General features: G+C 40.1%; 1 protein-coding gene and 1 long non-coding RNA gene across 2 annotated transcripts in view; both read right to left on the bottom strand.

Moving 5' to 3' along the window:
• LOC144982190 (NACHT, LRR and PYD domains-containing protein 12-like) overlaps positions 1-23,908 on the bottom strand; it is a 298,037-nt gene that overhangs the window by 71,968 nt on the left and 202,161 nt on the right. The gene's annotated exons all lie outside the window — the stretch shown is intronic.
• On the bottom strand, positions 6,811-9,367 carry LOC144990037 (uncharacterized). The gene is made up of 4 exons (XR_013653969.1): positions 8,708-9,367; positions 8,483-8,630; positions 7,842-7,985; positions 6,811-7,768 (listed from the first exon to the last, which is right to left on the bottom strand). It is a non-coding gene; the product is annotated as an uncharacterized LOC144990037 (long non-coding RNA).

The raw sequence follows: 23,908 nt of genomic DNA, 5'->3' as shown, positions 1-23,908 counted from the left end.
ATGTTTATCTTCTGAGCAGATGAAAGTGTTTAACAGCTCAGAGATTTAGGGTGAGGAACTATTTTTCTTGTTTACTTGTTTTAACCCTTGTGCTATGACCCCCCTCCCCCCTTCCATTGACGTGTTCTCCCTACCATGACAAAGGTGGATAAAGGTGGAAAGATTTCATGTAATCCATGGACACCAGTGAAGATCACAAATCATTGAAGAAAAAAGGTTCAGCGCACTGTCTAGTGGGTCTAGATGACCCAACTGTCTAGTGGGTCTAGATGACCCCACTACCAATGGTAAAGTGCCTAGGATAGAACAAGGGATAATGACAACGTGTTTAGAAATTATGTTCGTGATTGATTATGAAAACTGGCCAATCATGCAAAAAAGAGGATGATTATAGTTCAACATAAACTCTAAGCTTAGGGAATTGATTTTCAAAGAGAATCTCTGCCACAGAGCAGAACAAATTCCTGACTGACTACATTATCAATGCATAATGTACAAATGAATAAAAACATATATAAAAACAATTTAGAAAAAAGCCAAGATTGAAATGAAAATGTTTTTATAGGTTGTTCATAGTTTTAAGTGTTCTTTCTTTCTTTTAAAGCTGAGGTTCCAAGACTATTCGCCCCATCCAGACAAAGATCTTCCTCAACATCATTGTCATCTTTGACCCCCCCATCTTCCAAGAAGAAACCCTACTGCTTCACGGACACACACTCATTCTTCTGCTTGAGTGATCACATGTCAGACACAGTGCCATCCAAAACAGCCAAGTTTGAATTAACCGCAGCTGGACTTGGGGAGAGACGGGTTTCTTTTCAAGCTATTTTGGTAGTTTAGCTGTTAAACTTAGGTTGGAAATTATCAACATAAATATATTTGACTTATTTTATTATTTGGGGATGCATTTATTTTGCAGCAAGGGATGATGATCCACACATTTTCAAATCAACTATTGAGGAGAACTTCCCTCAGCTGAAAGACACAGGAGGGTTTGAACTGCTGCTAATCTCTGGCTCAACCAGAAGCCGTAACCTGGGCTTGATCCCATGTCCAGACACTGGATATACAGTGAGATATATCTGCAGCCCCATATGTGGAATTGGACAGGCAACAATTTACACAAGACCTCTGCAGAAGAGTATTCCTGTGGACCATGTGAGTAATACATTGGGTACAAATGCTTATATCTTTCTTAATGTGTTAGTTTTAAGTAGTTGAGTGGCAAGTAACAGGGCAGCTACAATTTATGATAAAAAAATGTCAGAGACATTGAATCTATCAGTATTTTCATTCACCAAATCAACTAGTTGCATTGAAAAACTATTCACATTCACATTTGTAATAATCAGAGGATCATTTCTTTTCTCTTTTTGCAGGACTCCTGCAAAATTCACAAAATGTGAACCAGATGGAAGCAAAGCTGCCAGTCTCTACAAGTCCAACCTACTGTCACAGCAGGAGACCAGGAAGGCAGTTGTCCTGCAAATGGATTTGAGGGAAAGGACTGAGGATCAAGAGAGATCCCTCATCTCCTTTTACAAAGGTAGAGTGGGCAGCCCTGTCTGCTGCAAACTGCAAGGTAATGTCACACAAATGAAAACTAATAAGTAGATGGAGATCTGTTTAATTTTTTGTTGATTTAATCTTTATTTCTCCAGGGGATGCTGCTGTTGGGGTGAAGAGATTCTTCTTCTCAAAAATAATGTCCCTTATTCAGTTTGGCTTTCATTTGAACTTTGGGATGTATTTTACTGTCACATCAGAATCTAAATGTATGTATTTCACTATAACACAAAAATAGTGTAGTCTAAAATATGAATACTTCATTTTGGGGTTTTGTTGCAGCATAAATAGTTAAGAGAGTAAATCATAGTTTAAGATTTTCTTGACATGCTAATTCACCTTTACTATGTGCAGAGAACACAGATGTTTCAAGACTGTTTGATGGTGAACCAGATCATCTGACTCCATCCACCTCCCAAACCTTGTTGGAGAGTCACATGTTCTTGGTGGCAGGTCAGAAATGGTTTTTATTTTAATCAAATGCCATAAGTAGTTAGAAAAAACCCCAATAAAAAGCTGTGATTTCGGTATTAAGCATACCTATCCACCTGCTAGTAAACACAAATCTCAGCTAATCACATGGCAACAACTCAATACATTTAGGAATGTAGAAATGGTAAAGACAATCTGTTGTGGTTCAAACCGACCGTCAGAATGGAGAAGAAAGGTGATTGAAGTGACTTTGAACGTGACTAGATTATTGGTGCCAGACGGGCTGGTCTGAGTGTTTCAGGAACTGTAGATAATCTGGGATTTTCAACCACTGTCAGGATTAAACCAACAGGAGACAATAGTATTCCACAATTCATGTCTCTGCAGGGAAACAAATTTAGTGCTGCTGTTTAGATTAATTTTTGATGAATTACAACATACTAGATTTACTGTACAAAATTATTAACAGCAGTTTTGAGGGTTTGTTTTTTTTTAACTTTGTATTAATGTACTAAATATGCACACTTGTATATACTGTTTGTTTGTGTGATTTTATTGTATTACGATGTTTTTTATTACTTTTTTCCTTCCCTGCTGTTCCTGCACTGATGGTGATGCTTAAATCTCATTGTACTATGCACAATGACAATAAAGCCATTCTATTCTATTCTAAATACAATTTGTTTTTGATTTTTTTTTAAATCCAGGAAGAATGATGGGCCATGCATTCCTTCATGGTGGACCATGTCTGTCAGGAATTAGTCCTTTTTGGTGGCTCAGCCCAAACAGTGACAGTTCAAATTAAGGATTGTCCTGATATTGATATCCGTACCACCATTCAGCTGGTTTGTACTTTTCTACCTTTTGATCTTGAGAAATAAATGACTCTTTAAAATAATTAGTAATTCCTCCACTTCACCGTTTCCTCCTGGTTTTTAGGTTTTTGTCTTTGTATTCCAGCTGATTTGACAGAACAGGAAAAAGCAAGTGTCCTTGAGCTGGCCCTGTCCTGGGACCTTCCAGGTGTCTCACAAACCAATCAAAGTGTCTGTGTGAACGTCTTTTATTCCATGCAGTAAGTTATCAGCTGTTATGACCTAAATGTGAAATTAACAAAAATGGAAAACCAAAAAGGGGACTAATTACACTTAATTTTCAAAATACGTGCAGCCAATCAAATCAATCAAATGCGTAGAACACACTTCACACACCAAAGAGCGTGACAAATAATGGTACTTTAACTTTAAAGACATGTGCCCAACAACAACATTTGACCTAGGGCCCAAATAAAAAAATACGTGAGCAATGCACATCTTGGCTGCATGTATTACATGTGACCAACATGAACTTCCATCAGTTTTGTGCTAGTCGTATAGAAATACGTGAATAACATTTTCCAAATAAAAAGTGCTTTTGAAAGATGAAAAAAGCTCCTTCCTTAGAGGATCTAATCTGAACTACAAATTTCATGATTCTGGTTTCCTTCTCAACATTGCAGGTCAGAACACGAACAAGCCGTCAAGTCAAGCAGCTGAGGAAAGGGCTGCAGGAGACCATGGGGGGGCCATCACTGACAGAAAGACCAGACATCATACCCTTGTTTTTACCAGGGATTCAGAGACTGCTCCGTCCGGTGAGGTAAAGTGCTACCTCTTTTAGATCAGAATTAAGATTATTACTTTATCCCCACAGAAGCCAAACAACAAATCCAGCTGTCCTCATTGTCTCAAGTATTTAAGAAAAATGCACAATTCAATTATTGGAAGAATGTTTCTCTCTGTAAAATCCAAACAAATGTTACAATGCTTAAGGCAAACATGTTTCAACAAGATACTTTTGTTTGCAGTCCATCCTTGAAAGGATAGTTTGGCCTGGGAAGGAACTTGATGATGATGATGATGATGATGATGATGATGATGATGATGATGATGATGATGACGACGATGATGAATGCTCACTTACAGACCAGTGCAGAGTAGCAGGGTACCTGCGCTCTTTTATTGAAAATGGTAAGTCTCTTAAAACAATCCATTAGTAATCAGGGTGGGGGTGTTAAATGGGCATATTATTATCCTACATGTTTAAATTGGGGTTGGGTATCACCAATCATTTTCAGAATTAATTTTATTTGATGCCAAGGTTTTTTCAGTTGTTCAATCCACTCCATTCTTTTCAATTTTGAATTTACATGGTTTACAAATTTAGAGATATTTGAATAGAAATACAGTCATAATTCATATATTTTTACATATATTCATATTAATCTGATACAGTTCACACTCTGTAAAATGAATTAGTGACATAATAAACCAATGAGATTGTTAAAATCATACAGTGTTACATAATTTCTAAAATGGAGAAGCTCCTACAAAAATGTGCAAATCATTAACATTGTAAAATTTCTAAACCGGCTCATTATCTAAACTGTTTTGGGGGGCGTTTCAGTATGGCCACTAGGTGGAGCTGGCGCTATAGCATTATACTTTTTTACATAAGATTGGGGAAAAAAACTTTGGTATAGACCAGAAACGGTTTCCTAAAAATAGTTTGGAAAATCCATGCCTGAGTCTTTAAAGCTGTTACCTCAGTCAGCAATGTTTAGGTCGACCAGGCATTAGCATTCGCCGTATTAAGGCAAATTCCATTTTACGTTAGCATCAAGCTAACTGTCTGTTGCAGCATCGTGTGAACAAAAAAGCCCTTCTCAAATTCTGGACTGGATGGGAAGTACTGCCCAGAGAAATAACTGTTGAAGTGGAGAACCACCAAACTTTCCCAAAGTCCTCCACCTGTTTGGAGGTTCTACGTATTCCTGCACATTCCCAAAACTAGGAGTCATTTCTGGTGGCCATGCAGGCGTGTCTCACCTCCTCTGACACGGGTTTGGTCTGGTTTAGGAGGACTACGACCTACAAGTTCTTCTGAAGTTATACTGCGTGTTGCCATGTTCTGGTCTGATTTAAGTTCCAATGCAGTTTTGCTTGTTTGTTCTGATATAGTCACATTAAGTTCCAGATAAATATTTAGGTTTTACGTTTTAAAAAAATACGACAGAATTTGAGTTTAGGTTTCAAATATCTGAAGGTCTTAAAATGATGACTTTCCCCATTTTCTTTATTTATACACCATTATGCCCAAGTCTACAAGACAAACTTAATTGTGATCAGCTGAGCCTATTGTGTGATTATGTGCATATTTTGTTATTACAGAACTATTGAAGGGGAGAAATGTTATGACATTTGAATTCGTTTTTTTTCCTAAGGCAGTAATTTTGGTCAATTCCAGAAAAAAAATGCAATAATCACTGTATGTTTGAAAAATGTATTAAAAAGGAGTAATTCTGGTCACACTCTGTTTCTTTACTTTAAAACACATAAAATAACATTTACAACTAATCAAAGTTCAAGATAGAACTGAATTATATCAGACAGCAGTGGTTCAACATGTACTTGTGTCACAAATAAAAGGTTTTTCAAACCTCATTTTGAGTGCATGAATAGTTTCCAAGTAAAGACTGAGCTAGAGGAACATTGGTATTTGGCAATGCTGACAGTTCTTGTTCAGTCAATGTATGTGGAAGCTGGATCTCAGGAACAGGGACCTCAGTGGATGGACGGTGATTATATGGTCCTGTCCAGTCCACGCCATAGTCCTCATTCACCTGAAATATGACACATGATAAAACCTAAGCGGAAGAACTGTATTTTTCTGTTTTGCAATCTGCTGCCTGTTTTTAAGGGGGTCCCAGTCAAATCGTGATCAGAAATGGGCCTGATCACATATTTGGAGAGTCGATCTAACTTGGATTTTGTACACCAATAGGGATCATTTCATTTATTTTTATGAATGCTTTATGTTTTATCTTTATTATTCCAGATAAATTCTCTACTTGAAGTCTGCATATCATAAACAGATCACAATATTGTATTGCTGAAAAATACGGCGCAAAAAAAATAGAAAGTTAGCAATGTTGACAGATTCAGACTTTGGGGATCAAAAACTCCTTAAAAATGCTTTAAACTGACAAAGTGTGCATTTGTTTGTCTTAATGGAAACAACGACCTACAAAGGCATTTTTCCCTTTTTAATGAATAAAAACTGGAAAGTAGGAAGGGAAGGGAAAAGTTGGTTTAACCCCTTAAGGCACTTGCTATTGTTTGATATGCCTTTTTTATTTCTCTTTGACTGAGCTCCAGTTAAGCAGAATTAAATAATGTGGTACTAAAACCTAAAATGTGATGCTAATTTAAGTAAACGCCAGACCTTTAGAGGTCAAAAAATGATTCCCATAATCTAAAAAGAATAACCAAAACGAGTAATGTGAGCTAATTGTGAATACTCATTTATGTTACAACTTATTAAAAGAAAATCATTTAGTTGTAAGAATTTTTAATGGGGATATGAACCACATCTAATCAAAATGTTCAATCCTAAAAGTAAGTAACCAAACTTTCTCACATGACTAATTATCCCCTCATTTTATTAGTTAATTAGCTAGTTATTTTTTTTTTTTGACAGTTGCACTATTCTTATTTTATGGTTAAAACTACTGGTACTTTAAAAAAGTTTAAGTGTAAAATGATAAAAGAATTATTTAAGAATACTAATTGAGGTTAATCTGCATCTGCTTATAGAATTACCGTAATTTATTTTTAAAATCTGTTAAAAAAAAATCAGATAAGAACTCAGAGTAAGCAGATACCCAATCACTGATCGGGGTAAAAAAAATCTCATCAGGCCCCCCCTAGCATGTTGCTGCATCTTCTTGAGGAAATCAATTTTGTCAGAGGGACAAACTGTTATGACTTGATGCTACAAAACAAGCTCCCACTTCCTGTTGATTTACACAGCAGTTCCAAACTAGAATTTATTTATGAACTATTCTTTGTAAAAATAAAAAACTAAAGTATATAACATAAAATATGCTTTGCCACAAAAAAGCCAACATCAGCTAATTCATTTGCTGTCATGAGAAAAAGGTTTCATGAAAATAAAACACAGCTGTGAAAAGTCGTGCCCCTCTCTTCTATGCTGTAGCCAGAGTTTCAGCGGTTGTTTGCCGTTCTCAGTCCATGATGGTTCCAAGCTTGAGCAAATGCATGAAGATGCTGTTGAATGTGAAGAAGAAAGCATCTGTGCAGTGCATAAAGGTCAATTTCTTCACCAGGATTGGGCAGTCCCTGAATCTCCAGCTCAGTAAAGATTGTGTAGAAAAGGTCCAGGACATTTTCAGACACACCCCTCCAAAGACGTTCAATTCTGGAAAGAAATGGAAGATCAGTTTAAAAACATCCTTGTGTATCAATTATTGGGAAGGTCAGAAAGGGATGTCAGTGAATTTAAGTTAGTAACCATTTTTAATTTTAAACAAGCCTATAAAATGACCAAAAATATCTGACTGGCATTACTTGTACTAATACAAGTTGGTTATTTCAACCGCCAATGGGGCGATGTTTTTACCAGGAATTGGCCATCTGTTAGCAACAAAACTCAAAGTTAAATTTCTTTTCATAAAATCTTTAGAATGTGTGTGAAATGGGTCAAGGAAGAAATGATTCGATTTTTGGAGTGGTCCAGATCCAAGAATTTTCTGGAAGTATTCTGCAGTGCATGGAGAGGTTTGTGTTCCAAGAGTGCAGTTTTGTGTGCTTTCAGTTGCCCATAGCGCTGATTGTGCACACTTCTGCCAGTAATGGGAGAATTCCTGTTCTGCCCCATTGTCTGGACCATGAAATGAGCTACCTTCACATTTTCACCTCCTTTGTCTGACCTGAGGGAAGAGGTGGAGAACAGTACTGAAAAGTCCAAAGATTAGGTTTTAGAAGTGATTTTGTAACATTGACCTGACTCGTGATGGTACTCCATATTGGCTGACTGCTGCCAAAAGCCCATTGAAAACAGTTGTGGCTTTGGTGTTTGTAGAAGCATTAAGGTAGACAAGCAACCTTGAAAAACCATCTATTCCACCATGGACGACTACTCTCCATCTGGTTAAAGGAAAAGGGGAAACATTGTCATCTTACCATAGTTAAGAATATTTATTTATTTTTCAGGTAATTTTCCAAATATGTATGGCTAGTGCTGAACTTTTTACTTTGCCGCACCTATATTGAATAAGGTTGGGGTCAGGATGGCCCTAGACCCAGAGGAAGGGTTAGGGTCAGGAGACTAGGCTAAAGTATTTTAAACCCCCCCCCTTTTAGCTTTGAGACACACATGTGAAATAAGTGTGGGTAATATCTTAAACACCCACTCCAATGAAACTTGCAGAGAAATAGATAAGTCTTTGTTTTCCTCGTCGCAGAAAAACCTAACCCTGTACAGTTTACAGGACAAACTTAACTGTCATATCTGTCAGTCTTGTTAAAAAATGACATTCTGTCAACCAAGTCAAAACCAGATATGTGCTTAAAATTTGACATATTTACATAAAATTGAAATTAATTTTTAAGATGTATTTGAAGTCGTAAAACAAAATAATGACCGGATTATCTCGTGATTTCCATCTATATGCCAGAGGTGATTTGGTGCTGGCACATTGTACTGACGGCGCCTTGCAATCTGAATGGACAGTCTTCTCATCATGACTCCCTCTGGATTGACACGTCTGAGTGGATCTGCCAGTCGAGATCCTGGTGAGACAATTTAGGAAGTTATTACTACTGCCAAGATCAGAATTACACAACTCTGATCCTCAGGCCACACTTACCTGCATGTTCTGTGTAACTAACACACCTGATTTAGCTCATCAGGCTCCTCAGAAACATGAAAATGACAGTTGCAAAATATTTTTCTCTGCTCTAACACAAATGATTTATTTCAGTGGGTGATTAACGGGCTTCTTTAGCACTTGAGAACATGCTGAAGAGATAATTCAAACATTGGAACACTTTGTTGGAGCAGGAAAGATATGAACATGCAAGATGGTGGTCAATGAGGACCAGGTGTCACGGTGCCCCCGGCTGACTCCTCCCCCCCATCAGCTACACCTGATGCCTCCAGCTGCACCTCCTCATCCTCATCGGGCCGCAGGTTCTTAAGGAGACCACGGACCTGCAATCAACGCTAGTTCGTTGTACTTCCTCGGTGCATCTCCTGGCCTCGTAAAATTCTAGTTTCATGTTTGCCTTGTTCCATGCTAACCCCGTCTGTCTTACCTCGTCTCAGGATCCCATCTTCGCTCGGACCTTTTCTGGTGGTTGCTCACGCCTCGCTGTCCACGTTCCTGTCGCTCCTCTGGTTTCAACGGTTGACGCCGCCAAGACCCTCCAACCATCTCCGCTGCCTACCACAGGAAACCTGGGACTCAGCTTCATCCTCGCAGCCTCATTAAAACCTGTTCCTCGTACCTCACTGCTTGCCTTGTGTCCTTCCGGGTTCTAGCAATTGAGTCAGTCTCTGCCTGCTAACCATGACACCAGGATTATCCATCACTAAACTAGTTTAACAGGGAAAGAGATACTTTTATAACTGGTACTGTTTGGATGTCCAACCTTACTTTGAACGTGTATGCCTCTGGATTGGAGATGTCCCATCATTATCCTGCAGCCAGCATTGGGGTAACTATGCTGAATCTCCAACACTATGGCATCCAATTCATCATCACCAACTGATGAATACCTGTCAGATTTCCTTCACATGACACCACTTTGTTACAGATTGATAGAGAAATAAACATTCAAAAATATATTTCATCAAACACAAATATCAAGCAACATCCTACCCTGTACTGACAACAATTTTTTTATATTGCTTCTTAAAGCATCTTCATGCAAACGATGCAACTAACAAAAAATCTGCCATGACTGAAAAAAGATAATGGAGAAATTTCAATAAAATATTCCTGTTGGGAAAAACAAGTAGTAAGCAAATTTTAATTTCTCAAAGATGTATAGTATGTCAGAGTGAGATGCTATACTACATGTGTAATGTTTACTAGTTTTGGTCATTTAATTTGACCCTACATTCAATTCTTACTCGTATCGGCAACTGAAAAAGTAAAATAGAAAATCAAAAAGGATCATGAATACATAGAATTCAATAGGAAATCAGAAGCACAGACTGCATGCACATTTGTACATCATTTGATTATAAGAAAACTCAACACAGCTCAAAGGCAAATAACTAATCAGATTCAGGCTAATGTAAAACTATAAATGAAAGATGCATTTCCTGGACTAAAACTTTAAATGTTTCTTTAAGTAGAAAACAATTAAATAATTGTGAACTCACTTTAAGGCTTCTTCCAGCATTCTCCTCCCAACAGTGCTTTCAGACACGGCTAACATGCTAGCAGTAGCTTTAGTGGTCATTCCACAGAGAACGAGACTCCTGAGGGTTTCCACGGGAACTTCAAGACGTGGACGACCGGTGCATAAAGAAAGCTCCTCCTCCATGGTGCGGTCCACGCGAACCCGGTGCTCAATTGCTCTAAACTGGCAAAAACTGAGTCGTCAATGTCTGCATCTTCTGCAGCAACTATTAAGCTGAGCATTTCAGGGGCCTGTTTCAGAAAGGAGGTTAAGTGTAAACTCTGAGTGCGTTAACCCTGAAATCAGGGAAACCCTGGGTTTTCCGTTTCAGAATGGGAGGTTTGTTAAACCAGAGTAATCAGAGTAAGTCAAACCCGTTTCTGAAAGAGAGGTAACTTCTACTCGGAGTCAGTGTCCATGGTTACTTATGCTGTGAACCTAACCTGGTCTGGAGCAGGTTTTATTCTCTAAACTCTAAGTTTCTGCCGGTCCCCTCCCCTTTTTAAAGACGAAGCGGTATTTTTCGCTTTAACCTTCATTGCCCACATTTCCGTCACACAGAGACGGTCTAAGTGACAAGAATGGCTTGTTCTTTTTTGGAGGACCCAATAGACGAGGAGGCTGCATTAATTCCTAGAGAATTATATTTACCTCGTACGAGGATTTTGAGACCTAGACTCGATTTTTTGTCATTTCCCCATACGTTTTTGTTTGAGCGTTACCGTTTTTCGTTGCAGTCAATTACATTTATACAATGAAAACAACATTAGGTATGTATTGCTATGTAGATGTTTCATATGTCAAATATTGTCAACAAAGCCTACATCCATGACATGCTCACATTTGACCTGATTGAATTATGTTTTTATACTTCATTTTTAGCTGCTGCCATGTTCTTTTAATTCCTGCAGGATTGCATCTACATGAAAATGAAATCAGGGACATTGAATTAGATTAATGTAACAATTACTTTTTGGAAACACAATTTGCTAGTACTGCTTACTTTCTTAATCCCATATAAACCTATACCACTTGATCAATACAAGGGTAGACAAAAGTTCACTTTTAAAAACACAATTGCATGTATTAATATTAAACTGACCAACGTTTGCAAGAGGGGAAGGTTAACAAAAAAGTCCTCTAAACATTATCAACGTTAAATGCATTTTCCCCCAGATTGGTTCTGTACACTATGCAGCATTTCATGCATTTACACCAGGAATAACACTTCAAAAGTACTCCTAAATATCACCATTTTTTATTTCACACCTTACGCTATTTAGAAAGTTATTACAGCCAATATTTGTCTATGAAGACTCTCATTCATCCAGGTTGGTTCCATTGTAGTAGGTTTAGGGGATGTCAACATGGCAGAGCCAACCAAAGTGGACCTGAGTCTGCAGTGCATCTCCACCTGAAGGCCACAAACCACTCTTTCGAGGACAGTGAAGTCCGAATTCTAGCCAGAGAGAAAGGATGGTTTGAGCGAGGAGTGAAAGAAGCCATCTTTGTCAAGAAGGATAAACCTTCTCTTAATAAGAATGGTGGTCTCAGGTTTATTCTTCCATCCATCTACAGCAGTGTTCTGAAACCTAAACAAACCAAACCAGTTCCACCTGAGTCGTTAACCGCTGAAAGAGACGACCAATTTGGAGAGGGAGTCACTGACTCCCCAACCCCCAGCTGAGGACAAAGGACTATGAACGACCTGAAACCATGTAGGCTAAGTGGACAACACCTCCAGTTTCAGGTCTGACTCCTCCCCCATGAGCGCATATATACCAGCTCTTAGGCCGGCTTTACACTGCAGATCTTGATGCTCATATCCGATTTTCTGACTATATCCGATTTTTTTGACGACCCGCTTACATCATCTTTTAAAAGTGACCCGTATCTGATTTTTGCATTTCCACTATACAATGCTGAAACTATCAAACGTAGACGTTCTGAGGACTACGTAGCAGTATTTCCGCCCTCCGCGGACCTTTTTCGGAATTTTGTGATTGCGGTTGTCATGGAGGCAACGCAGCGACGGAAGGAGGCGTTGCCTTGGGCGCTTCTGAGGGGATGCATGGGGGAGTAAAAATGAGAGCTGGTGGGCCGTCTTATGTGCTCTCTCTGAGTTTTGAATGAGGAAGTGTTTGCAGACGTTGTGCTGTCTGAACAGTTTGTTCCAAGTGTTGAAACTTTCCTGCGCGATGACTTCTCTTTTCTGACCGTAGTCAGAAACACACGGGAGATTTCCTCAGGGTTCTCTTTTCCGTTCTGAACCCTCAGCCTCACCCAAAGACTCCAAAACCTTTGGGGGAGACACCTTATTTTTAATTTACGGTTCTCTGACAGTCCCCCGCTCCGCGCTCACAGGACAGAGGGGGGCTCTCTCCTTACACACACACACATGGTCCCCATCATACACGCCCCCCAAAGAAATAAACGGCTTCTAGCCTGCTTTTCCATAGCAACGGTGTCCCGCTTCATTAGTTACCGTTTGCGTCCGGACCGGGACCGGACCGGACCGGACATAACAGCGGTTTCCAACAACGGTCTGAAGCCTGAGGCTGAAAGGTAACACGCTGACAGCAAAATCAGCACAAAAGCACCTTAATAAGTCATGTGATCCCAGTTGGTGTCTCCTGAGTTGCCGTCACTGACGTACGACTGGCATTTACTGGGGAATATCCGATTTGTCTGCTTACATGGCACACGCAAATGCAGGTATCCGATTTGTTTCCGATTTATTTCCACATATGAGAGAGGCCTGTATCCGATCTGAGAAAAACGGAATCCATGCGCTTTTGTCCTGCTTACACTTTCACCAATCATATCCGATCTGTGCCACGTGAGAGGAAAAAAATCGGAATTGGGTCACTTGAACCATGCAGTGTAAAGGCGGCCTTAGACCAGCTAATTCAGAATTGACAAAGCCTCTTGGATAAGAGGCGAAACGTCTTCCAACTATAAAACCAAGTCCAGATGACATCCCCTAAACCTACTACTACAGCCAATATTTTATAACAATGACTTAAATGCAAACTTACGCATTAACTTGAGCAGCTATGTTTTCCACGCTAACTGTCTCTGTTTTGCAGATGCAGCGGTGTTGCTTTTCTTCTGGAATATGTGCTCATATTCACTGTAACTCTGCAGCAGCACGTCAAGTTCAGCTGGAGAAAAATACGCAGACCTCTTTTTTTCACGATTGCCATGGTGACTCGTGATATCTGCGCTCCATTGATAATGGCTTCTTATAGACGCGGTGCTCACGCTCACCTCAGAATCAGTCCACTCAGAGTTGATTGATCTAACTCTGATCAGCTTCTCTGAAACAGAAAACTCAGAGTTGTTAATCTCCCGATTGACCAACTCAGAGTTCATGTTCAACCTCAAAGTTGGTTGAACCTCCTTTCTGAAACAGGCCCCTGCCCCTCTGGGGGGGAGGAAGAGAGAGGAAGACACAGGCTAAACAAAGGGAAAAAAGGTAAGAGAATAAGAGCAGATTTGGCTTTTAGAATAAACCAAGATGTATCTGGGTTGGGGGGGGGGGTATAAACTTTTCCAACACACCTCCCTCTATCTCCACCTTCATCCCTTCCCTCCTTCACTCCTCCCATCTTCTCCCCCCTGCTCCCTTTGGAAACTGACCTCATTTGTGTTCTTCCTCTCATTTCCTCCTTCAGGGCCAGTTTCCACCCCCCACCCACAAGAATAACAACAAATAAACATGTGTGTTGTTTCAAAGGATGTCATTTCTGTACTAAAACCTACTGGAGACGTTTTGTTCCTGACAGTTTCTGGAGGAAAGGCTGGAGTGTGACCCAAACATTTATGATAGATAATAAAATGAAAGAAGTTTCTTTGAAAAACAATTCACTAAATTTACCCCCCCCCAATCAATTCATGCTAAAATACATTAAAATAATTGATCCTAACTGTACTTTTTGCAGAGAATATCCAGAAACAATCAACCATCTTTTTTGGAATTCTACTGAAATTAGAATTTTTTAGAAAAAGTTTTTACAATTTATTAGACATCATATTCACCCCAACTTTACTCTAAAGTTTGAATATATCATTTTTGGCTTTCATAATAAAAACTTGAACTCGAATAAAAAACTCAATAAATTTTATTATTTTTGTTAAATTTTATATTCATAAATGTAAATATTCTTCATCTTCTATTTATTTCTCCTGTGTTAATCAAACAAATATAAATGTATATCAGTAACATCTCCAAGAGTCTTAATCAGAAAGCTGTATGTTTATATGAAAGTTGTAGAAACCTGAATGTTTTTATGGAAAATGCATGTTATATGTCTGCTCCCCTGGAATATCTGAAGTTTATTTTGTAAAATTGTGTTTTGGAATGTAATTCCATTTTGTACAATAAAGTTGTAAAACAATTGTTCGCAAAGGATTGTGGGAATGCAGGTGTGCTGGAATTTCCGGGTGACACGCGCTTGTTTCTTCAGGTGAGGACAATAAATGAGGAACCATCAGACATTCTTGTCAGAGAGAACATTGACTCAGTTCAAGTTTTCCTTCAAGACCAGAAGCCAAACCAAAGTCTCGTGACGTCACAGACCGGATCGGCCACATTCGGAGAAGATCGGGTATTTCCGTGGAGCTGAACATCCAGCAGCTGCAGCTCTGCAGTCTGCCAGCAGAGGGCGCCCTTTCTGAAACTCTAATGCATCAGGTATGGAACATTGATGTTTATGGGGCGCCGAATGTAAAAATTAACCTCATGAAATTTATGTCTCAGTTTCACCACATTTAGACATTTCCTTCCATATGTGCTGCATTTATACCACAATTTGTCTATATTTATCACCAAAAAAAGAATTATCTGTGACTTGAGGACATGTACATTTAGAGGCTATATCTAAATCTAAATATGAATGATAAATGATAAATATTAATGTAAATATAAATGTAAAATATAAATGGAATGAAAACAACACACAATGAGGATTTAAAACCACATCAAACATCACAGATTTAACATTGAAACAGTTTGATGTTGAGAACAAATTCATGGACTTTAGAGCTTTTTGTTTTTCTACATTTAGTCTGACATCCACAAAATAAAGAAAAATGTGGGATTTAGTTAGAAAATGGACATTTATGGACATAAATGAGCAAAGAGTGGGAATACGTTTCTGAAACATTTGAAGGACATTTCTTTCTGTTGGTGGAAGTCAAACATGTTTCCATCAGAAAAGGAAAGTTTCCACTAGAAATGACAGGATTGTAATCTGTTAGTGGAAGTGAGGTCATTCTAAGCCTCCACAGCTTTCTGCAGAGTTTAAAGGTTTAGACTCATTCCTGCAGGTTTATTGATCCATCATTGGGACCAGAGATACTGGCTCTACAGAAGTCCTAGTTCTGAACTGATAAGGATTCCAAATGTGGGTCAATAACTGAGTCCTTGTGAGTCAACTTGATACTTTTATTGATGAAAGCAGAACTCCTCTTTGTTTGGAGTTGGAGCAAGCAGAGTACAGGAATGCAAACTGTGAGCAGCACAGAACAGGATCAGCTGATCTAGATAAGCGGCTCTGCTGCAGTAAAGCCAGATGTTCAGTGGGATTCAGAGAAGGTCAGCAGGACATTTCACTGTCGCCTCAGGAATACAGACATCAGAAACCAGGCTCTGCTATGTAACCACCAAAGTGAACAGGTCGGTTGTTGTTGTCACACTGGACCAACAGCTTCCTGTTAGTCAGGAGAATGCCTTCATATTGGCAGTTGGGTTTCTTGGCATCGTTGTCCTTCAGTTTGCAGTTGATGAGTGTGAACATTTTCTTGCTCTCCATCATTTGACTTTGACTGTTTAGGGTTCCCTCACTTGTACAGATTTTTACGACTTCAGCCAGGTCAGAGGCAATGAAAGTGTTGATTCTTTTACAGTTGTTGTTGTCGTAAATGTTCTTGTCTTTTATCACTGAGTCACATTTGTTGTTTACCATTGTTACCATGTCTGTCATGTCTTTGTCTATGTGCTTCCTGCAAAAACTTTCGTATGTAGCCAGAGATGAGCCAGCAAAGAGCATGAGGATCAGCAAACAGCTCAGCAGGATCTTCATGGTCACCTGGAAGCAGAAACAACAACATCTGTTGGTTTTTCAGCTTTTCTACCAAAGCAGCTGCAGATCCTCAACACTTTCTTCCAGAAAGCTTTTAGCAGAAACCAACACGTCTAGAGATCCTAATGGGACCAGGATCACAGTGATGGATGGCGTTTCTGCAGAAACCATGACATTCCTGGAATTCCCTGTTTCATCCCCAAAGAAGGACCAGGACCTTCTGTTCTAAACGTCTGTCTGTCTCCGTTCAGAAGAAGGAACCAGCAGATAAAGCAGTTTTCTAAGGACACTTTCAAAGTCCCTCAAACTGAAAGGTCTGAAAGGAACTCCAGACTTTCTGGAGAGTGAACTGATGGCTGATGGTCTCACCCACAGTCTCTGGTTCTTCAGGAGCTTCAGAACGGGATGCTGGACCCACGCTGGTTCAGGCAGGAGGACCTCTGAGGCGTCAGCTGCTGAAGGTCTTCAGTCTCTGAAGATCTCACAGGCTCTTTATAGAGAGCAGACGGACAGGAAACGTCTGCAGGGACTGATGCAGATCAGAAAAAGGGAAGTGAAGATGAGGAAGAAGTTCCACATTCAGGAGAAAAGTTTCTCAGAAAAACTGTTTCCTTCAGGTTTCCTCTCTTCAGCCTGACTGTTAGAAATGAAGAATCATGTTCAGACTGACAGTCATGTCAGATTTAGCAACAGAGGTGGTTTCTAGATGTTCATCAGAGGTTAGGTTAGAGGTGTTTCCCATTTAGACTTTGGGGTTTCCAGTTATCTGACGATGTTGAAACCTTGGCATGTGCCGAGCAGAGACAGCAGATCCCTGTGTTGGTCATCTTATCACTTTAAGGAAAATCACATGACCAGAACAGTCCATGTATCAGAACCAAGTAACCGATCCCAACTGATCCAGGGACTCCATGGACGCAGGAACTGCAGCCGATGAGGTGGAGGAACAACCCAAGTCTGAACACAGCTGAGGTTCTGGTGGTCGCCATCATCAGGCGCTGGGATTTAAAGACATCTGATTGGTCAACAGAAATGGACAAAAAATGGACATTTAAAGACCAAAGAGGAAGATTTCTTCCTCCTCTTCCTCCTCGCTCTTCATCCTTCATCTCTGGTCTCTGTCTGACTGTAACTGAGCTTCCAGAGGAGCCCGTGAGGTGATACCATGAACTGCGTAAAGCAGGGGTTTGAACTCATTTTGGTTTGGGGACCACAGTCTGATCTCAAGTGAGCCGAACCGTAACATTAAAGCCAAATAACTTCTGGTCAGCTGGTTATCTGTGGCTTTGTTTCTGGGTTTGTTCATCTCAGTTGGAAAAATACCAACATGGTACCTAATTACTTATTATGACTCATTCATTCACAGAGGCCAATGGATCTAAATAAAATACATTTCACTTTAAAAACTGGTTTACTTTTTCTGGAACTTCAGACACCTTTCCTGCCATTTTCCTCCTTTCAAAGTACCAGTTCTACTAACTAATGTCAACTCATGTTTAGAACTTGTATTTCTCCAGGTGGGAGACTCCTTCAGGACCACGGCCAGCAGCTTCATCCCTGAGGGGGTCGCTGCCATCTGGGACGGCCTGGTGGGGGACTTCATGGCTGCACCTCCTGCAAAAGACTGGAGCTCCACAGCAGAGGACGTCCATCAGAGGAGGACGTCCGTCAGAGGAGGACGTCCATCAGAGGAGGACGTCAATCAGAGGAGGACGTCCGTCAGAGGAGGACGTCCATCAGAGGAGGACGTCCATCAGAGGAGGATGTCCTCTGAATGCTGTGGATCCACGGATGACAGGTACGTGGGACGTTGTCCAGAGAGACCCTCCAACTAAATGTTGATGGATGGATGATGGATGGATTGATGGATGGATTGATGGATGGATGGATGGATGAATAAACTTTATTGATAATTTTAAATAATAATACAATAATTCCTAAAACAAATAAAAACAGCATAAATAAAGTAGATAAAGTACTTTGATGGTATTTGGAATATTTGAGGTTCTTGCGTGTTTTAATGCTACCACATGTGGAACCACTCAGTGCTCACATGTCCCAAGTCAGGATAAATGCCGGCTTGTTGGATGGACATCCCACAGAAAAAGCAATTAAAAAACAAAACATTAAACACAATTAAAGACAAAAAATGTAAAACAATATATAAGTAGTAGTACGAAAAGTTTTCCCAGAGAGGAGAACCAAGGAGGGGGGAGGACAGGGGGGCTAATCTGCAGTATGTGTGCAGAATCTACTGATCCTTGTACTTCTTTTTATTTTATGAACATATTGATAAATGATCCAGCTGAGAGATACTTTGAACCATTTGTCTGTAGATGATTCAAAATTAAGATAATGAACAAACCACCCACCCTCCCCCGCCCCATCCCAGCATGAAAACCAGAAAGAGAATAAAAATAATATTGACATAGATCAGAAGACCACAGACACTAACTCAACCTGGTAATCTGTCTGCAGAGATCCTCAGATCTCCTCCTCCCCTTTAATCCCACGTCTGTCCTGCTTGACACATGTAGCGTGTCTCTCATGAGGACTCGGTCAGAGAACTGGCTACATTGCACGTCTGTCTTTTCTCCACACCTTCTCTCTGCAGAGATCCTTAGATCTCCTCCTCCGTTCTCCAGTTTCTCCTGATTTCTTCCCAAACTCTTGGTTGGAGCCCGGCTGGGTTTAAAGGAGAACATGCAGTGGGAGCTGTCCGGATGGTGGTGCTGAAACCTTCAGGGGGGTATTCCAGAAAGCAGGTTCTGCTAGCTCCCACGGTAAGTTTGAGGCTAAGAAAGTTGATAACCTCAGCTTTCAGTTCCAGAAATGGAGGTATGTTTCAGAGTATGTCAAGTTGCCATAGCAACTCATGCTCTGAACATAGCCTGGTCTGGAGCAGGTTTAGTTGAAGGTTAGTTTGTTTTCAGAGAGGTGAAGCAGCATGGCGTGTCCATTTGAAGATGACTTAGTGGATGAAAAAGCTCAGATAATACTTTTTCCACCGTGAGAGGCTGATAAGACCACATATGGATGCTGGAAAGAGAAACTTTTTACTTAGATCTAACTTCATTATTTGCTTCAGTTAAGATAAATCAGTTTTTTGTTCAGTCAGCTTTAAAATAGCACATAGTTGTCAGACAGTTATTTTACTTTCATTCAAATTAATTCAATTAAGTAGGTGTAACTTTGGTGCTGCTGTTAGATCGGCACCGCAAGGAATTGTGGGATATCATTCCCTTTGCCTGTCTGGACAGATTTGGGTTTAAGTGTGGGTTTTTGACCAAATGTTTTTAGTTGTTTTGCTGTTTTACTGTATTTTGCTGAGTTATTTTGTCCTACTGTGCTTACGTCTCTGCACCATGAGTGAGAGTGAAGGAGAGGATGATGAGTTTATATAGCACCCCTACCATCTAATGCTGTAATGACAATGATGGTAAATTCTTCAATGCTTTTTTGCACTCCGTGCATTATTTTCCCGTCCTTTTTGTTGTCATAAAAATGAGAATATCTGCCGGCTAAAACTTAGACATATGAGAGGTTAAGAAATATAATAAATTAAGATGGAAAAAAGATTAATTGAATTGGAGTAATATGACATTTAGTTAGATAAATATGTGAATCTGAGTTGTATAAATAATTATTGAGTTTTATAAACGTAAAGGCCCGTACACACCGGGACGAATATTCGCCAGGCGTTATTCGCCAGCGTTTTTCGCTACGTTTCTTGTGTTCACACCCAAGCGATTTTCGCTGACGATGAGCCGAGTGAACATGCAATTTCATTCCCTGACATTAGATGGCTCTTAATGTAAAACAGAAATACTCTTGTACACAAGGTGGCCCTGCGCAACTTTATGCTTCTTAAAGTCGCTTTTCACTCAGAAGAAGAGAGCAAGTATTTACGTGCTTGTCAGAATCATACAAAGAAAACATGAATATTTCCAGCACCAGTAGCTCTAGCTCCAGTTCCAGAGATGAAGAAATTATTTTTCTGTTGAATGATGAAAGACAGCGGAAAAGACGCAGATTTTGGGTACATCCCATAGTTACGAGAAGAGAAGAACATGGGGAGTTTTATCGACTGGTACAAGAGCTGAAAATGTATCATGAGCGTTTTCGGGGATATTTTAGAATGTCCGTCCTTATTTCTTTGCGGCAGTGTAGACGCTACTTGGCGTCTATCTTCTTTGCTGGTATGTGTGCTCAGAAAGGCAGTTTTGTGTTTGAGCGCCCCCAAGTTGTGTTTCTACTGTAACTTCAGAAGCTCCAGACACGTGTGCAAAACGTATAGTTTTTGACGCAGCGCGTCAAACCAAAAAAAGGAACCCGAGTTGTTTTTTAAAAAGTGACACTTTGACGCGTGGCGTTTTTTCGCGTCGGTGTGCACACTCACATTGGTGCCCTTTGTTTAGTCACGAGGCGTTAAACGTCGGCGAATATCGCGCGAAATTCGTCCCAGTGTGTACGGACCTTAAGAAATAAGGTTGAATACATTTAACTCAATTACTTGTTACCAATAGAAGTAATTCATTTAAGGCGGCAAAATTGGATAAGTTATATATATATATATATATATATATATATATATATATATATATATATATATATATATATATATATATATATATATATATATCATCTTCCCTTCTTTCCTTTTCCGTCCGGTCCAACACCAAAGATTTTCAAACATGGTTGAAATTAATAAAGTTTGGCCTCCATTCCAAAAGGGGTTTATTCAGTCATACCTTTGGTTTGTCAGAAGATTAATAACCCCTCTTGTTAAAGTAAAATATGTCCAACACAAGAGGCCCTCAGCTCTCATCTGCCTGCCTAGCTGTTGGACAGGACAAGTTAAAAAAAATAAAATAAAATAAATAAAAAGAAAGTGATCATAAGCCACTAGAAGTGATTCAAAGTCACTCCTCAGTGCTCCAGCTAGACTGCAATGAATGCTCATGAGGCTGCAAAAGTACAGTCTGGAGGTTAAATACAAACCAGGAAAGGAGATGCATGTTGCAGATGCACTAAGCAGAGCGTGTCTAAATGAACACAAAGAAACACTCATAGATGAAGAGATGGATAAGAATGTTTTCGCTTTCGTCCATTTTGCGCTGGTCCAAGAATTTCACCTCTAGCGGCACAATACGAATGCCCCCGGCCGTCCCTCTTAATCATGGCCCCAGTTCAGAAGAAAAACCCACAAAATAGAACCGGAGTCCTATTCCATTATTCTAATTTTTTCAAAGTAAACGCTTCGGACCCCGCGGGACACTCAGCTAAGAGCATCGAGGGGGCGCCGAGAGGCAGGGGCTGGAACAGGCGGTAGCAGAGACAATTTCCAGACAAGATCGAGCAATACTGGACCTTTAGAGAAGAACTGTCTTATGAGGATGGACTCATATTCAAGAACTCAAGGTTGGTAGTACCACCCACAATGAGAAGTGAAATGCTCAGAAAAGTCCATGAATCACACTTGGGAATAGTTAAATGTAAGGAAAGAGCCCGAGATTTACTGTTCTGGCCAGGTATGGCTAAGCAGATAGAGGAAGTTGTGGCTCATTGTGTCTGTATGTAACACACACAGACACAATAATCCCAAAGAGCCACTTATGCCACATCCAGTTCCTGAAAGAGCATGGGAAAAAGTAGGTGTGGTTTGTTTCACTTCAATGATACTGAGTTCTTACTGTGTGTGGATTATTTTTCAAAGTTCCCAAAGATCATCAAACTGAGTGGAACCACAAGCAAACACATCAGCATTGCACTCAAGTCCATTTTTGCAAGACTTGGGGTGCCTGATGAGTTATTCTCAGACAATGGCAGACAGCTGGTGAGCCAGGAGATGGAGGATTTCAGCACTGTATGGGATTTCAAACACACCACCTCCAGTCCCACTTTCCCACAATCAAATGGACAGGCTGAGAGGGCGGTCCAGACAGTAACAAACCTGTTGAAGAAAGCACAAGACAGTGGTGGTGATCCATACTTAGCCTTGCTGTAATACCGGAATACGCCACTAGATGGGATTGGCCTTTCACCGGCACAATTACTCCTTGGGAGAAGACTCAAGTCAAAACTACCTGTGTCAGAGGCATTGTTACAACCTACTCTTCATGAAAATGCCAGGAGTGACCTTGAAAGGAGACAGGAAAGACAGAAACAATCCTTTGATCAAAGAACCAGGATGCTGTCTGAACTCCAAGATGGGGAAAATGTGAGGATTAGGCAAGGCAGCAAGTGGGAAGCAGCCACTGTGATAAATAAACACAATCTGCCAAGATCCTACATAGTAAAAACACCAAGAGGACAAGTGTACAGGTGGAACCACAGACACTTGCTTCAAACCAAAGAGACTTCATTTCCCAGGACATCACAGGATACTTTGTTAGAGAACACCTGTGAGGTGGAATCAGAGACAGTTCCAAGTGTTGACTCACCCTGCTCAACTCAAGATGGTTTCACTGGACCACAGAGGCAAGAAACAATGACTGGCAACACTGAATGTGTCAACAGCCCTGTGAAAACAACACACCGTGGTCGGCCTGTAGGAATGCCGCAGCGTTATCTGGACTGAAACGCATATGTTGAGAGGTGAACCCAGGGTTACCAAGTGGAGCGTAATTACGCCAACTCATATCCGGTCTCTTGGAACCGACATACCCAGAGTAAACAAGTTCAGGCGGATTTCAGCCAGAGTTCAGGCTTAAAGTCAGGCTAGTTTAAACATGCTTCCTGGAATACCAGGAAGGCTGAGACACAAAGACATCAGCTTGAAATGTTGAGCATGAAATCAGAAATCAAGGAATGGATGACAGAGAAAGACGTTCAACATGAAGGACATGGACATTTCTGAAATAAAGTTTAACGATCAGACATTAAAAAGGATGTTGGTCAGGACTTTCACATTAAAACAAATAATTAAGAAGCATGTCTGTTTTTTCAAAATAAAATAGTTTCCAGATCAACACGCTGCAGAAAAATCCTCTCAGATTGTGTGAGGCAGAAAGGAGAGAGAGAGAGAGAGAGAGGGAGAGAGAGAGAGAGAGAGAGAGAGATTTATGTTGGTTATGTTAAACACACAAACTTTAAACATCAACATAAACAGTGAACAACATGAACAGAAAAAGGTGTCTGGTGAAGCCAAGGCTTCTATCTACCTGCAAATTGATAGAACCTAAATAAAAAAAGTAGAAAAAAGAAAACACTCTTCTTGTCGGTCGTTGAATGGAAAGTGTTGACGTTTGTTCCAGGCACCAGATTTGAATATGCAGCTGTTTGGGGCCCTCTCGTGGCAGTCACTGGCAACTGCAGCTGCTGTGCCTCCTGCAGGTTTGATTCCACATTAATCCAAAGAATTTAAAGAATTACTCAATTATTTATACATTTATTTGGAGAAGTAAGACCCATTTCATCAGAAAATCTCCACTAATTCAGGAATATAATTATGGAGGTGTGAAGACGATTGGTTTAGAATCAATGGTTGGAACTTTCAGAATCAAATGTTACAAGACTTTCTAGCTAATCCTGACTCATTCTGGTTTCATTTTCCCAAAAACATCTTCAAAA

Source organism: Oryzias latipes, chromosome 2 (assembly GCF_053564925.1).
Source record: "Oryzias latipes strain Hd-rR chromosome 2, Olatipes_Hd-rR_3.1".
Classification (NCBI taxonomy): Eukaryota; Metazoa; Chordata; class Actinopteri; order Beloniformes; family Adrianichthyidae; genus Oryzias; species Oryzias latipes.
This window is presented reverse-complemented; position numbering and strand designations above follow the sequence as displayed.